Source organism: Triticum dicoccoides, chromosome 3A (assembly GCF_002162155.2).
Source record: "Triticum dicoccoides isolate Atlit2015 ecotype Zavitan chromosome 3A, WEW_v2.0, whole genome shotgun sequence".
NCBI classification, from domain to species: Eukaryota; Viridiplantae; Streptophyta; class Magnoliopsida; order Poales; family Poaceae; genus Triticum; species Triticum dicoccoides.
The window spans coordinates 284,974,307-284,992,434 of record NC_041384.1 but is presented as its reverse complement, the minus strand read 5'-3'; the positions used below and the strand labels follow the sequence as shown (position 1 = coordinate 284,992,434).

Here is an 18,128-nt window from a genome sequence, read left to right as displayed (position 1 = left end):
CGGCGGCGCGGTCGGGTCTGCGCGGGCCCGCGATGGGCTCGGCGGGCCGCGGCCGCGGGGACGACGACGGCGGACAGATGGCGCGAGGGGAGTGGACGAGGGCGGCGGCGCGATGATGTGGCCTCTCCTGATTGGACGAAGTGAGGTGGCGAGGCAGCGGACATGTCCGGCGCGGGAAGAAACGTCCGGCGGCGCGGAGGGAGTTGGATCTAGGGTTTGATCTGCGCGGAAATTTCGGAGGAAGACACATATTTATAGGTAGAGGGAGCTAGGAGAGTCCAAATGAGGTGCGGTTTTCGGCCACGCGATCGTGATCGAACGCTCTAGATGATGGAGCAGAGTTAGGTGGGTTTTGGGCCAAATTGGAGAGGTGTTGGGCTGCAACACACACGAGGCCTTCTCGGTCCCTCGGTTAACCGTTGGAGTATCAAACGAAGTCCAAATGGTACGAAACTTGACAGGCGGTCTACCGGTAGTAAACCAAGGCTACTTGGCAAGACTCGGTCCAATCCGGAAATATTTAATCCCCACACATGAAAGAAGGGAAGAAATGACCACCGAAGGAGAACGAAGCGCCGGAATGCAAAACGGACAACGGGGAAAAAGCTCGGATCATGAGACGAACACGTATGCAAATGAAATGCGCATGATGACATGATATGCAATGCATGACATGCAAGCAATGACAAGGCAACAACAGCGAATAACTGAACGACACCTGGCACATCAGTCTCGGGGCGTTACAGCGATAAACCTGGATGAGAGACTTGTGTGGTTAGTCAAGTCGTGGCCGACACCCTCGCCTGGCTTCCGCTTGAAGGTTGCCGAGGTACATGACGTGTACAGGGCTATAAGTGGCGAGAGCGTGTGTGAAGAAGTACACCCCTGCAGGGTTAACATTATATATTCGAATAGCCGTTTTCCTCGGATATGGAAACTTGGAGGACTTATGTAGTACATAGACAACTTGAAGTGGATACTCTAAAATACGCAAGATAAGCGTGAGTGCTATGGATGGCCTTCTCGTAGGGAGATGGGAACGGATCCATAGTGGAGTATTGATATGGTGAATATGTGGACTCGTGTGCGTCTTCTCACCTCAAAGAAGTTTCTGATACTCGTAGTATAGGTTAGCCACTGAGTTAAAGCTGGCTTGCTGATGTTAACTCCACCACCCCCTCGATTATAATGTTGCATATGTAGATAGTTCTGATGTAAGACTTGCTGAGTACCTTCGTACTCATGTTTGCTTATTTATGTTTTGCAGTTGGTTACGCTAGTGACTTCGACGAGTAGCTTGTATCCCAGCTATGATCCTGTACCCTTGGGAGGGTCGTGTTTAGTCGGGCTTCTTAGTCTTTTCCTTTTGTAGTTGTCTGTACTCAGACATGTAATGCTTCCATTGCTTGTATGCTCTGAATGATGGGTCATGAGACCCCTGTTTGTATTGAATGTTATGTGGCTCTTCTGGGCCTTTATCTATATGAGTTTGAGTTATCTTGTGATGCCATGTTGTACAGCATATACTTGCATGTTATGCGTACGTGTAACGTGTATTGCTATGTGTGGGATCCGAAAACCTAGTTGTTTATCCCTGGTAGCCTCTCTTATGGGGAATTGTAGTCTTGTGCTTCCATGAGCCATAGTATTCCGCTACAACCCGGTTCAACGGAGTCCTGCTAGCCCAGCACTACTGCTCCGGAACACTTGACTGGCCGGCATGTGATTCACTTCGTTCCTGTGTCTTCCCTTCGGGGAAATGTCACGCGGTGACATCCGGAGTCCGGCCTAGCCTGCTACAGCCCGGGTTCCCGGAGTCCTGTTAGCCCAATGCTACAGCCCAGATTCATACGCTGTTGACCGACATGCTCGAGGTTGATTCATGTATGCCTGTCCCTGTAAGTTAGTGCCACTTTGGGTTCACGACTAGTCATGTCGGCCCGGGTTCTCTGTCATATGGATGCTAGCGGCACTACATATACGTGAGCCAAAAGGCGCAAACGGTCCCGGGACAGGTAAGGTGGCACCCGTGGGAATACCGTGCGTGAGGCCACAAAGTGATATGAAGTGTTACATGCTAGATCGGTGTGACTTAGGATCAGGGTCTCAACAAGTTGAAACAAAATCAACATAGTCTCTACGATATTTATGTTCATGGTGCATTATATCCTACTCATGCTTGCATTCGGTGTTGATTAATCTTAATGCATGTTCATGAATGTTTTCGCTCTCTAGCTGGTCGCTTCCCAGTCTTTTTCGAGCCTTCACTTGTACTAAGCAGAATACTGCTTGTGCATCCAATTACATAAACCCCAAAGTTATTTCATATGAGTCCACCATACCTACCTATATACGGTATCTACCTGCCGTTCCAAGTAAATTTGTATGTGCCAAACTTTAAACCTTCAAATAAACATTCTGTTTTGTATGCTCGAATAGCTCATGTATCAACTAGGGATGTCTGTATCCTCCATGCTAGGTGGGTTATTCTCAATAGGAGTGGACTCCACTCCTGATTCACGAGAAAATGGCTGGTCACCGGGATGCCCATTCCCATGCTCAAATCAAATCAAAATAATTGCAAACAAAACTCCCCCAGGATTGTTGTTAGTTGGAGGCACCCGTTGTTTCGGGCAAGACATGGATTGATGCTTGTTGCTGGTGGGGGGGTATAAACTTTACCATTATGCTTGGGAACCGCCTATAATGTGTGTAGCATGGAAGATATCGAGATCTCTCGGTTGTTATGTTGACAATGAAAGTATACCGCTCAAAATATTATTCATCTCTATTTCAAAATTGAGCTCTGGCACCTCTACAAATCCCTGCTTCCCTCTGCGAAGGGCCTATCCATTTACTTTTATGTTGAGTCATCATCCTCTTATTAAAAAGCACCAGTTGGAGAGCACCACTGTGATTTGTATCCATTATTGTTAGTTTACATTGAGTATGACTGTGACTAGATCTCTTTTACCATGAATTACAATGTCTAGTCAGTCCTTGATCATTAAAGGTGCTCTACATTTATGTTTTGCGGTCTTAGAAAGGGCTAGCGAGATACCATCTTGTTATATCATATTATGATTGTTTTGAGAAAGTGTTGTCATCCGAGATTTATTATTATTGCTCGCTAGTTGATTATGCCATTGATATGAGTAAACATGAGACCTAAGTGTTACTGTGAATATGGTTAGTTCATAATCTTTCCTGAAAAATTGAATGCTGGCTTTACATATTTGCAACAACAAGAGCAAATAGAGTTTGTAAAAGTTTTTCTTTATCACTTTCAGTTTATCAACTGAATTGCTTGAGGACAAGCAAAGGTTTAAGCTTGGGGAAGTTGATACGTCTCCGTCGTATCTACTTTTCCAAACACTTTTGCCCTTGTTTTGTACTCTAACTTGCTTGATTTGAATGGAACTAACCTGGACTAACACTGGTTTCAGCAGAATTGCCATGGTGTTATTTTTGTGCAAAAATAAAAGTTCTCGGAATGACCTGAGAATCAATGGAGATTATTTTTGGAATATATAAAAAATACTAGAAGAAGAATCCACGTCAGGGGGCCCACACCATGTCCATGAGGGTGGGGGGGCGCCCCCTTGCCTCGTGGGCCCCCTGACACTCCACCGACCTCAACTCCAACTCCATACATTCGTGTTCGGGGAGAAAAATTAGAGAGAAGGATTCATCGCGTTTTACGATACTAAGCCGCCGCCAAGCCCTAAACTCTCTCGGGAGGGCTGATCTGGAGTCCGTTCGGGGCCCAGAGAGGGGAATCCATCACCATCGTCATCATCAACCTTCCTCCATCACCAATTTCATGATGCTCACCACCGTGCGTGAGTAATTCCATCGTAGGCTTGCTGGACAGTGATGGGTTGGATGAGATTTATCATGTAATCGAGTTAGTTTTGTTAGGGTTTGATCCCTAGTATCCACTATGTTCTGACTTGATGTTGCTATGACTTTGCTATGCTTAATGCTTGTCACTAGGGCCCGAGTGCCATGATTTCAGATCTGAACCTATTATGTTTTCATGAATATATGTGAGTTCTTGATCCTATCTTGCAAGTCTATAGTCACCTATTATGTGTTATGATCCCTTAACCCCGAAGTGACAATAATTGGGATACTTACCGGTGATGACCGTAGTTTGAGGAGTTCATGTATTCACTATGTGTTAATGCTTTGGTCCGGTACTCTATTAAAAGGAGGCCTTAATATCCCTTAGTTTCCAATAGGACCCCGCTGCCACGGGAGGGTAGGACAAAATATGTCATGCAAGTTCTTTTCCATAAGCCCGTATGACTATATTCGGAATACATGCCTACATTACATTGGTGGACTAGAGCTAGTTCTGTGTCACCCTATGTTATAACTTTTGCATGATCGATCGCATCCGACGTAATTCTCCATCACCGATCCAATGCCTACGAACTTTTCACATATTGTTCTCCGCTTATTTACTTTTCCGTTGGTACTGTTACAATCACTATAAAGCCCAAAACTATTACTTTTGCTACCGTTACCACTACTATCATATTACTTTGCTACTAAATACCTTGCTGCAGATATTAAGTTTCCAAGTGTGGTTGAATTGACAACTCAGTTGCTAATACTTGAGAATATTCTTTGGCTCCCCTTGTGTCAAATCAATAAATTTGGGTTGAATACTCTACCATCGAAAACTGTTGCGATCCCCTATACTTGTGGGTTATCAGGGCGCTCCTCTCCTGGCGGCGCTGGAGGGAGCATGAGAGGTAGAGGGTGTAACACCCACGATGCGGCTATATCTCCCACGTGTCGGAGTATGACTTAGAGGCATAATCGCATTGTAGGCATGTCGCAAGAGGGGTAATCTTTACATATCCCATGTACTGAATAAGAAAGGGATAAAGAGTTGGCTTACAATCGCCACTTCACACAATACATAAATATAGCATTACAACATCCAGAATACAATCACGGTTCGACAACAGAACCAAAATAAAAGAAGACCACCCCTAATGCTAGATCCCCGATCGCCCCGACTGGGCTCCACTACTGATCAGCTGGAAACGAAACAACACAACGAACACGATCTTCATCAAGCTCCCACTTGAGCTCGGCTGCGTCATCTGCACTGGTAACAACGACACCTGCAACTGGTTTTGGAAGTAATTTGTGAGTCACCGGGACTCAGCAATCTCACACCCTCACGATCAAGACTATTTAAGCTTATGGGTAGGAAAAGGTAGTGAGGTGGAGCTGCAGCAAGCACTAGAATAAATGGTGGCTAACTTACGCAAATGAGAGCAAGAAGAGAAGCAAAGCACGGTCGTGAACTAGAAGTGATCAAGAAGTGATCTTGAAACTACTTACGTTCAAGCATAACACAAGAACCGTGTTCACTTCCCGGACTCCGCCGAGAAGAGACCATCACGGCTACACACGCGGTTGATGCATTTCAATTAAGTTAAGTGTCAAGTTCTCTACAACCGGATATTAACAAATTCCCATCTGCCCATAACCGCGGGCACGGCTTTCGAAAGTTCAAAACCGTGCAGGGGTGTCCCAACTTAGCCCATCACAAGCTCTCACGGTCAACGAAGAATATTCCTTCTCCCAGGAAGACCCGATCAGGCTCGGAATCCCGGTTACAAGACATTTCGACAATGGTAAAACAAGACCAGCAAGACCACCCGCTTTGCCGACAAATCCTGATAGGAGCTGCACATATCTCGTTCTCAGGTCACACCGGATAAGCTAAGCGTATAGGAGTCGACGTAACCCAAGTTGCCAAGGGATGGCCCTGCACGGTGCTCTAGTTTGGACTAACACTCAGAGCAGCACAGACCCGGGGGTTTAAAATAAAGATGACCCTTGAGTCTGCAGAACCCAAAGGAAAAAGGCTTAGGTGGCAAATGGTAAAACCAAGGTTGGGCCTTGCTGGAGGAGTTTTATTCAAGGCGAACTGTCAAGGGGTTCCCATTATAACCCAACCGCGTAAGGAACGCAAAATCAAGGAACATGACACCGGTATGATGGAAACTAGGGCGGCAAGAGTGGAACAAAACACCAGGCATAAGGCTGAGCCTTCCACCCTTTACCAAGTGTATAGATGCATTAATTAAAATAAGAGATATTGTGATATCCCAACAATAATCATGTTCCAACAAGGAACAAACTCCATCTTCACCTGCAACTAACAACGCTATAAGAGGGGCTGAGCAAAGCGGTAACATAGCCAAACAACGGTTTGCTAGGACAAGGTGGGTTAGAGGCTTGACATGGAAATATGGGAGGCATGATAAAGCAAGTGGTAGGTATCGCAGCATAGCAATAGAGCGAGCAACTAGCAAGCAAAGATAGAAGTGATTTCGAGGGTATGGTCATCTTGTCTGCAAATTTCTCCGAGTTGACGTAAGCTTGATCCTCGTAAGCGTACTCAACGGGTTCCTCGAACATGAACTCGTCTCCCGGCTCTACCCAAGGCAAGAACACAAATAAAGGAAGCCACAATCAACCACGGTGCAATGCGCAAGCAACATGATGCAAAACATGGCATGATATGCGGGATGTGATATGCAATGCATATGCGAGCTCCGGAAGGAAAAGATTGAACCAGGCCTCAACTTGGCAAACCAAATGTGTCGCTAGAAAGATGAGTTGATTTCGGTCAAAATCGATATAAAGATCAGCGGGATCGGATGCACGGTTTGGAAATGGCACGCAAAGCAATAATGACACAATTATGCGATTAACAGCACGATGCCATCTAGAATGCAACAAGAAACTAAGCTACTGCACTCCAACATAGCAACAAAGCACATGGCAGTAATCTACTCAAGATGCTTGACAAAAGATGAACACTGAGCTACGGCTAAATTACACAAGAGCGGGTTCAAACAAGTATGGCAAAAGGGCAAAAGATAACAACATCACAGACTTAGTGAAAATAACATGTCAGGAATTAACATCAGGAAGACATGTTTAGAGCAAGATAACAACATGCTACAGGATCAGCTCGTAGCAATACAAGGCATGGAATGAATCTACTCAAAGAATATAACAAAAGTCCCTTACTGACCATAAGCCAAAAAGGATCAGAAGATATGATGGCACCCATGTAAACATAACAAGTTTTGTTAACAGATTCAGACTTAGCAGAAAACTGGACAAGGCATAAATAGAGTTACGTAGGCATGTTTGCGAGCTTGATGCACTCAACACAAGGCATTGCATGACAAGCTAAGCATACTCCTAGCAAGAAGACATTATCAAGAAGCTAAACATGGCAAGAACAATCTCATAGAATGCATGGATCAACTACAACAACCTTGGCAAAATTGATTAACACGTAAACAATCTGCTTGGAACATTTTATAGTAAAAGTAGAGCAAGATTGAGTCATGCTAGGGTACTCCATAAATGAAAAAATGGACATGGATGGATAGAGCATAACCATAACTCAAAATCATCCTTACTGAACATACTCAAAGGAGGCATGGATTACTATGTAGCAACATGAATACATGGCATAAAAATAACGGCAGAGCAAAGACTTAGTGAAATTCTAAGTCTCTGAAATCAGCAACATTACGAGAGCTACTTTGCATGCTTGTGCTAGTCACCACATTGATCACAAAAATACATGGCATACACCCCTGTAAAGATGGCATGGGATAGCCCAAAACACATGTAGGGCTCATAGTCATATGCAGCACACAATAATCATGGCAAAATGACAAATGCTCATAATCTGATAAGAATCAGCACCTAACATTTTATAGCACTCTTGCAACAGCAATTAGGGCATCAATATGGACTCAAACAAGCATGGTGCAATGGAACAAAATGAAGAGCTCAACCAGATGAACATTTTGATATATCATGCATACAAAACGGAGCAGCGAGCACAAAGTATGGCATGACGAACAGAGGCATGAAAATGCCGCAGATCTGGGACTTAGAGAAAAAAACAGGACCGAAAGTGAGCGTTGGATAACTATCATGCGCATAAGGCGGTGAATAGGGGGGAATGCTCACCATGGGCCCTTGGGCCGGATCGGAGCGGCCTGAGGGAGAGGCGCTGCTGGGCCGGCGGCTGAGGTGGCCCAAGACAGGGCCCACGAGCGCGAGAGGGAGGCGGCCCATGAGCGGGCGCTCGTCGTCTCCTCGACAGGAGCCGAGCGAGGCCATGGCGGCGCCGACGATGGCAGGGGCTCCAGCGGGAGGGCTTGAGGGCGCGGGGAGGCCGGGACGAACGGGAACGGGCAGATCCGGGCCTGAGGACCCCGGATCCGGTGAGACTTGAAGACGAGGAGGCCGGCGATGAGGTCTCCATGGCGGTGGCGGAGCATGAGGTTGGGTTGCCGGCGACGAGGCTTGCGACTATAGGGGAGGCAGCGAAGCGGGGCAGCACAGTCGGACCATGGCGCCGGCGGATCTGGTGGCGTGGGTTGTGCCGGCAGGCGGTGGTGGCGAGGTCGGTGCAGGCGACGGAGCGGCGCAGTCACGGCGCGCAGCGGCAGAGATCCGGCGAGGGTCCGGCGAAGCGATGCAGGCGACTCGGCCCAGATCTGGCCCGGGGCGGGCCTCCCGCGGGCCTGGCGGGCCGGCGGCGGAGGGAGGAGAGAGAGGGACAAGTGGCGGCATGCGGTTGGAGGAGAGAGGCCGCGGGGTGACGTGGCGGCTTGCGATTGGACGGAGTGAGGTGGCCGGCGGACATGTCTGGCGCGGACGGATGTGTTCGGCGGCGCGAGGAAGGACACGCTAGGGTTCATCCGCGAAAATTCGGAGGGAGACACAAATATATAGGTAGAGGGAGCTAGGAGAGTCCAAATGAGGTACGGTTTTTGGCCACGCGATCATGATCGAACGACCGAGAGGATTGATGGGTTTTGGATGGGTTTTGGGCCACTTTGGAGGGGTGTTGTGCTGCAACACACACAAGGCCTTTACGGTTCCCCGGTCAACCATTTGAGTATCAAACGAACTCCAAATGGCACGAAACTTGACAGGAGGTCTACCGGTAGTGTATCAAGGCCGCTTGGCAAATCTCGGTCCAATCCGAGAATGTTTAACACCCGCAAACGAAAAGAGGCAAAAGGGAGCGCCGAAGGACGTAGGAGCGCCGGATTGCAAAACAGACAACGGGGAAAATGTTCGGATGCATGAAACGAACACGTATGCAAATGCGATGCACATGATGACATGATATGAAATGCATGACACGCAAACAAATGACAAGGCAACAACAGCAAAATAATGGAAGACACCTGGCGCAACGGTCTCGGGGCATTACAGAGGGTGAGATCAGGGAGCGAGATGGGGCTCTGGGTGCGGGCTGGCCTAGGTGCAGATGGGTCGAAATAGATGGGTTGGCTCTCTTCTCTCTCCCTCTAATTTTCTTTAACAAAAAAGCAATTAGAGAGAAGAAAAAGAAAGAGATGTTTAGGGAAAGAATTTGAGCAAGCGGATAATTTTTTTGGACTCACAAAAATGTGCTTTCTCCGAGAAAAATAGGAATGGTCAAGATTGCAAAGTTTAAATTCAAACTCATTTGAAATTAATAAAATGGTGTGACCTAGGACTAGGGTTTTGAAGTGCCCAGAAATTTTGAAAAATTCGGACGAGTCTCAATAAAACGATAAAAGAATAAGAGGACAAGTCAGAGACCAAGAACTAAGATAGGGAAGGCATGAAATTAAAATGTAGTGTTTTATGGTGCATTCCAAATAATGGAATATTTATTTCACCTTCCTATACATATTGGGATATATGTTATAAAGAGAATTTCACCATGTGAATTCCCTCGATTTAAATGGACCGAAGATCCACGCAATTTATTTAGTTAAGTTTTACAAAATTAAATGACATGATGGCATGATGGCATGATGTAATGCAAAAATAAATAGAGCAAGCAAAAATGAAACACACGGAGGTCACGAAAATATGAAAGTCGTCTGGAGCATCGGTTTTGGGGCATCACACCTCCGTGCCACCCTACATCGGTTCTCCCTCGTCCTACATCTGAAGAGTAGCCGATGTCCAGTCGATGCCGGTTAATGCTTCAAAGGTCGCCTCATCATCTCTACTCCTAATCTCTACTAGTAGAATGCCCGTGCGTTGCTACGGGCTATTCCAAGCGTGCTCAAACATCAAATGGGCGTCTGAGCCTTGCAACGAGAGCATAATATTACTATGTGGCGACATGAAAGATAGTGAAATTTGATAAGAAAAGGCATCGTGTATAGTTTCTAACCATGTCGATATGTGTGTCCTTAGTCTTTCTCTGTAACGCGCTTTTGATTATTTCTCTTCTATTATTTATCTCCTGGCATAATGGATCTCCTTGTCCAATCAATCTATCTCTATTTGCAACATCTCGACCTCTCCTTCCTAACGGTGTGCTCGTCCCATGTCGCCCGGCTGCATTGGCTCTCATTCCGACACCATCTTGTCCCCACTAACTTGCCCTCGCATATCCTAGATCAATCGTAGCACATCTTACCATTTTTTCAGAAACCAGCTCATCATCACTACACCACCAAGTGTCCTCCTCACCCATGGCCCAGCACAGCACAATAAGTAATCTTGGCCACATTCAAGCCAAGTATTAACTACAGGGCACACACACACACATACACAGTTGAATTTTTTTCTAAATTTGATATATTATTTGTGAGCTTATAAATCCCAGTGGCAAGGAAAGATACATAGAAACAACTATGAATTTCAATACCCGGAGAAAGATTTACAAGACAACAGGATGTATCCATGGAAAGGAAAGATAGTAGACTGAGCTCCATGGTTTCTACAACCCAACCCATATATACATGCAAGAACAAGTGCTTGGATTCCACAGCCCAATGGCCGCAAGCACGTCATCCATAGTGTATGTTTCCACATTGTTTGTGTCTTTGCTTTATGAGTAATATCACACGCCAGTCTCCAAACTTTCCCAGAACCACAAAATAAATATTCTCCAAAACATCATATTTGGTAGCTCTAATAATGTTGACGTGCAAATGCTGGACCGGCCCCAGCTCGCCCCTCCATCACTGCAAATAAGTATAGTATGCCCCATGGAGAGAAATATAACCAATATAACTTGTTGCATCTTCCCCAAAAATATATAACTTGTTGCATACAATAATGAATTGTGTCAAGTTTCAAGAGCATGTGGTCTCCTCAAATGCAATATATAACAACAAAGCAAAAATTCAAAGCAAATGATAAATTTATTTTCTTCAAACAATGGCATCGATTGAAATACCCCCAATGAGTATTCATCAGACCTGTCAGCTAAGTCAGCTACCATGAGGAGTAATTTCTTTTACTGATATGTAGTATAAAACTAAGCAAAACTGTAATATTTTGTGGATTACTTCTCGATACTATTTAACACATAAGTTTCAAGTTTACGACTTAATATTTAAAACAACATTGGCACTAAGTTATTTTTAAGTTTGATTGGAGGTTCGCCCAACGCATTACATTTCGTGGACTGGAAAGAACATGTTTTCAAGACCAATTACTTGAATTAACTTGCGATGCTACTCGGTGAATCCGAAAATTCAGGAAGAATGAGGTGTTTAAAAAATAGATTTAAGAAAGTGGTGAGCAATCATAGCTCAGTCTCAGCCATTGATAGCAGATTAATATGATCCAAGGTGAGAGGACCTTTAAGTGTACATAGCTCAAGAATTAGCATATGACCTTATGTGATGATTAGTAGTATCATAGGATTGACTCACATGGATAGCAACATATATACAACTTCAATGGCATCCAGATCATATTTCACGACACCCCTTCCAGCAAGAAGAATGAACTGCAGTTTAATATAACCAGATAGATACCACACATAGATGTATATAACTCAGCTAATTTTACAAAGGTAAAGTTTCATCAAGCAAATGAGAGACATTTTTACCAAAGAGAATCAATCAGCTTAAATACATTGTGTAATATGTTACTGGAGGAGGAAGACCCAATAAACCTTATTCCAACAACACCAACATGTCCTCGCCTTTGCCCTTGTTCTCCTAGCACGACATCGTGGTCGATGATGGCTCCAGCCGCAACATGACATCACCTCAGCCAATGCTGAATCACAAGTTTACAACAGAATAAAATGTTTGCATTACCTCTTGTTTCCGAAACATGCAGAGTTCATTCTATTAAGTAAAGATAGATTAGTAGCAGACACAATTCTAACTAAAAAGGTTGTACATGGTCATCGTGCATACTGCATGTATCCAATAAGTTTAACTAATGGGAAACATTTTATGAGGAAACAAAGGCTTTTCCTATCAACATGTTAGCAAATGTTCATCCAGTGCTCCAAAAAATGTCAATGGCAGATCTACACAGCATTTTGGGGTGAAAAAAAATAGATTAAGAACATGCGTCTATGTTACTATTCATAAAGAATTTATAAAATTGGCAAAAAATTGGAACCACGATAAAAAGAATAGGTGCATTATGCATTTCAATTTTTACAAGAAAATATATCATCAAAGAAGATGAAAGCAGAGACCATTTTTATACAATATAACCGATGGTACAGAACCATCAACCATAAAACATTTGCATATCACAACTCTCAGCTCAATAAAATTCATGTTAGAACTGTAAGCATGTTTTTGTTACACTATATACATGTCAATATTTCAAGCAACTCGTTCCTTTTCTTTGTTTTCTAATAAGCACAAAGCATGAACTCTAAACCTCTCCTTTTGTGAAGAGAAGCATCCACAAAGCTCGGAAGGTATATACATTGTTGTTGCGGCATAATATTAGTCTGTACTCTGTGCTAACATAATAAAAAATCTCACCCACAGTGTCATGTCATCAGCGACAACGGCTTTTCCTTCAACGTTGCAGGCTTGTGCTCATTGCAAATCCATAATATAGCAAGCAATTGAAACACTGCATGAATAGCTTCCAAATCCATAATTTCGATGGAAAAGAAGGGGAACAAAAAGCTACAAAATTTATCCATCTCTACCTATTGCAAGGTGCACAGGTACTGCAGGGCATAATAGATTATTGTAATAAATTTGTACTCTCTATGTATTAGTTTGTTTCTTGCATCAATTTGATAAACGAACTGGGTTGCAGTGGTGCGTCAATAAGAATCATTATATAGGACACAATGACACACACAACAACACTTAAATCACGACACATAAAATTCAGGGATATGCATACAAAAAAAATCAGGGTGCATACCGGCACCTCCCAGGCTCAAATAAATCAGGGTGCATACCGGCACCTCCACGAGCGCATATGCGCAGCCACCGCCCCATCCGCTCTTGCAACTGGTCGACTCGACACAGACGTGCAGCCGCCACTCCATCCCCTCTCACGAACGCTCTCTCTATCACGGCCGCCGCTTGGGTTGATGTTGTCGGAGCCATGTCTTGATCTCGCCGGTCCATGGTAACTTGTTTCTCTCAAGAACCGCCTTAAATTCATAGTACAAGAAAACAACACATACCTCTCTGGAGCTCTATGTGGGTTGTGAAGTCCATGCTTAATACAAATGGTTGCAACATGAAATTACTTTATACTGTTTGAGAACACACTTCAGATCTAATACACACACGACAATACCAGTAAAGTTTAAACAAAGAAAATTGATTCTTTGTATTTTGAGCTCTTTTTGGAAGAAAAAGAATTTGAACTGAGAAAAGTTGATAGATACTATGACTAAATTATACTCATAGCGCTGTAGCATGGAAATCAAAAGAGAAGCACCACAAAGCATCAATACATTTATTTTAGATCCCTGAACCTTAGCAACTTTGATTAATTTTTTGCCATTTAAAGGATCAACTATCCAGTTCCAATTGGCAGACTATATCCATTTTGCCTGCACTGCACTTAACTTCGTCAGTGGCTGTGATGAAATAGCATAAAAGTCAGTCTTTGTATTTTGAGCTCTTTCCGAAGGAAAAAAAATATTGTATTTGAACTGAGAAAAGTTGAGATACTATGACTAAATTACACGCATAGTGTTGTAACATGGAATACAAAAGAGAAACACCGCAAAACATAAATACCTTTATTTTAGATCCATGAACCCCCAGCAACTTTGAGAGATTTTTCTCCATTTAAAGGATCAATTATCCAGTTCCAGTTAGCAGACTTTATCCATTTTCCCTACACTGAACTTAACTTCATGAACAACTGTGGTGAAATAGCATAACTTGGTGGGGAACATGACAATCACAGATTAAACCACGAAGAAGCAGAACGATTCCATGTTTTAGCAATTCAGATTCAGGTTATGTATTTTTTCTAAATAATTGTGCGACCATAGTACAGTAATAAATGTTCCTATAGCTGCAGGACAAACACATGAGAATGATCTATACTATAATGTCTATAAAGGGGTGTCGTCAAGTTATCATGGCACGCGCCTAAAAAATAAAGCACAACAATGACCAAACCCATCTTGCCCATTTTTCCAAACGTTACTTCACAGGAATAAAATCTTGTACTGATAGTACAAATTAGGTGCAATGGAATACTCGAGGGCACGGCGGCGTACCTGTCTTGTTGGTGCGGCCGCGGATGGAGACGGGGGCCAGCGCGTGGTGCGCCGGGAAGACGACCTTCTACGTAACCCAATTCATCGTCACCATGCCATCATCGTGCGCACGGCCACCAGTGTCATCGTGGAGATAGTAGATAAAATACCCCTTCAATTGTAGAATTGTTATAGAGGCGTCACAACTATGCTACTACTGCACAAATCTATGAAAAATTTTGAAACTAAATTATCACATCTAAACTCAAAACATCGGGGCATCCTTAATTCATTCATTCAGAGCAATGCAAACCTCCTAATCGAACATGCTGGACCTATGAGCTAGAAACTTCTAAAAAAATTGTAAAGAAATAGCAGATTCATGAACCATACATGACCTGATTAAGCCCTAGTAAGGATAAATCAGTGTCTATATGAATGCAACCATGTACCTTTTATCTCTGTGTTTTCTACGTAATCCAATTCATATGATACCCTTGGTTTTTCTGAACTTGATGGGTAACAAACAATCTTCAAATATCCCGAGGGTAGAAAATCATCTGAAAGCTACACTCCAACCTGCAATAATAAGGGGAGAAAATTATAATACACATTGGCTAGCAAAAATGATTACCATGATCTTAAATAAGCAAATAGAGCAGTATTGTTCCCACAAAGGCAAATGACAGAGTACAGCAAACCTGGAAGTACCAACCATCATATCTTGAAATATGTTGTTTACTTCATCGACGGATCTAACAAAACTGAATTAAGTTAGAAACCTGATCAGGTGCAAGCTTGCAGTATGGAAGTAGATCGATCATGGGCACAAGAAAGGAATTGAATTCAATATTGAATAATCTCCTCACTCATCTCTGGTGCTTTTGCAAGAACGGAATTAAATTCAATATCAAAGAGTAGATCTCTTGTTTTAAGCTTGACTTGATTATATTGTTAACTAAATTCTGCAAAAAATAATGCTCACGTTCTAAAATTTGAGTCATCTAGCAAAAGGTATTTCAATCTATAAAGTTGTTGGTGCAGGCATCCACTCTGCCTCTAAACCTCCATGTCTCTTTCTGTCATGGGTCATATTTTTGCAGAATTTAGTTAGAACCATCAAGTGAGTTTTATTTAACTCACAAGCTTATATGCATCTGGAACTTTAAGTTATACTCAAATCTCTACAGAAAGGTGAAGAACCATGCAGGAACTAAGAACAGATCGTGAACTTCTAACAAAATCTCAAAACTGGCACATGAGGGGACATATCCTAATATTGAACGTAAGTCGGCATGAAGATGTCCCAAGATACAAACTTCGTGTAATTTATCGTGAAAATTGTCCCTGATACAATCTAAAGTCCAAATTTTCATCAATCTTTATTACATAAAAAAACTTTTGTTTTCTTTGATTAAACATGCATACCAGACCTCTCCAACAAGATGCACCCCTCCAAAATGATTTATGAAGCTGACGGATATAGAAAGCATGTAGCCATACCTATTCTTGTGCATGTCTTCACAGCTTGAGAAAAACGAGGTACCATCATCTTTCCAATAGTTTGCTGACTGCTAATCACCTTGCAGGCTAAACAAACACGATGGTCAAAGTTCTAATTAATTCAAACACAAACAGCATAAAAAAACTGAGATGGAAGCCACTACACACATACTATTCTGAATCTGACAATCAATTGAATTGACACATTTCTATTTGTACACTTGTAGACATCTCAAATATCACAAATTACATTTTAGATTTTGTTCACACCAGATTTTGTTCACGTACTCTAGTAATTACTGGTAGTGAAAAAATGGTTAACAAATAGAACGTGGTGTGATCTTCAAAAAAGAGGAATGGAACCTGGTGCGTTGTTGCTTCAGCATCGCGTTACTACAACAGGAAGCCATCGGCCTCCTCCCGCTAGCTCCGGGAAACCGCATTTCCGCTGTCAGGGTGCCGGCGTCTTCTTCAACATGATAGCCTCCCTCCCTCTGCTTCTTGCTGTCTCCAGTTGTGCCAACATCAAAGAACCATCCACCCCTAGCATCGACGGGTGCGTTGAATGGGAGACAGCAGAGTGAGAGTTGGGCCTGAAGATGCTGTCACATGCCTTGCTGATCATTTGACCTGTCAAGCACCAGTGCGACGGATATGATCGGCGGTCACGCCATCCCCGGATGCACAGTTCCTCCGCTCCTTCCCTGCCATAACCCAGAGCCCTCCGACATGCCCCACCACGACTCAGAGCCCTGCTCCATGCTCCGCTCCTTAGCAATTTGTAAATCAAAGAAGGCAAAACGAACCACTCATATAAATTTTGCTGTGAAGTTGCTTCTACACGTGAACATAAGTAAAAGGGGTACCAGAAACTACAATTAGGCAAAACTTGTGAACCTTCTTAGTCTCATACCTGAAGCTACAAGGCCGTTGTGGCACCTGTCAGACAGTAGAGCAATAAATAGGATTGGCTATTGTGCCATTCCCGGATGCACAATTCCTCTGCTCCTTCCCCGCCACAATACAGAGCCCTCCTCATGCTCCACTCCTTAGCAAAATCAAAGAAGGCAAAACAAACCACACATATAAATTTTGATGTGAAGTTGCTCGTACACGTGAACATAAGAAAAAGGGGTACCATAAACTACAATTAGGCAAAAAATGTGAGCCTTCTTAATCTCATACCTGAAGCTACAAGGCTGTTGTTGTCATCAACCATTGCTGCTGTATGTGCGTATATTGGTATTCAACCTCAATTTCACCAATAAAGTAGGTAGAGATTCTTGTTACCGTGATAGAAGAAACACTATGAAATGCATCATACATAAGAAAATTCAGGAAAGGTGTCGCATCTAGTCCTACTACATCAGAAGCATCCTTGTCGTTGACCCTGTTGGTTGACGTGATCATGAGGACCAGGGTTCAGGGCGGTCGACACATGGTACGCCGCCTCCGACTTAGGAGGTATAGACGCGGGCATCAGGCTCCATCTGCTCAATCATAATTAGCAAGTTTCAACCTACAATCATGCACACTTTTCACTTACTCCACTGCAACCTATACTCCATAAGAGACAAGCACTTACCAGCCACAACATCAAATACAAGGGAAACATGCAAGTGAAACTTGGAAGGTATAAACATGGATTTATTGAGCACATTATAGGTTCCCGGACTATAGGATGCTATAGCTGCAAATTATAGATTCCATTCGGTCATGTATTCCATTCAGCAACATCTCTGAACCTTACCAGTCAATCTGTCTGAACTGCAATCCTCTCTCCTCTCTGTACTATCTTTTTTTCATATCTGAAGATTGCACAACACATACCAGTAGCAGCATCGAGGTCACCACGAGGCAGCCGCCGCTCCTTCCCATCATCCATGGACTCCATCTTCCTCGGGTCCACGGGCTCGAGCGGGATGCCGGCGATGGCCAGAGGGGCGGCGGTGCGCATGCCAGCAGGGGGAAGGGAGAACAAGGGCGGCGGCGCGCCCTCATGGAGGAGGGAGGAGCAGGGGTGGTGGCATGTGCGCCGGGAGTAGGTCGGGAGTGTGTGGGAGGGGCGCGCATAGGCGGCATGGGTGGCCGGGAGCGA

General features: G+C 43.8%; 1 long non-coding RNA gene across 13 annotated transcripts; it reads right to left on the bottom strand.

Annotated features, from left to right (window-relative positions):
* Positions 1-10,665: 10,665 nt before the first annotated feature.
* Positions 10,666-18,122, bottom strand: LOC119268083. 13 transcript variants are annotated; one of them, XR_005132864.1, is made up of 10 exons: positions 17,216-18,122; positions 16,944-17,078; positions 16,394-16,800; positions 16,031-16,117; positions 15,229-15,282; positions 14,980-15,106; positions 14,549-14,699; positions 12,828-14,162; positions 11,745-12,096; positions 10,666-11,048 (listed from the first exon to the last, which is right to left on the bottom strand). It is a non-coding gene; the product is annotated as an uncharacterized LOC119268083 (long non-coding RNA). The 13 variants fall into 13 exon arrangements; XR_005132868.1 differs by having other exon boundaries at positions 11,990-12,096; XR_005132873.1 differs by lacking the exon at positions 10,666-11,048 and having other exon boundaries at positions 11,813-12,096; positions 12,828-12,921; positions 13,225-14,162.
* Positions 18,123-18,128: the final 6 nt, after the last annotated feature.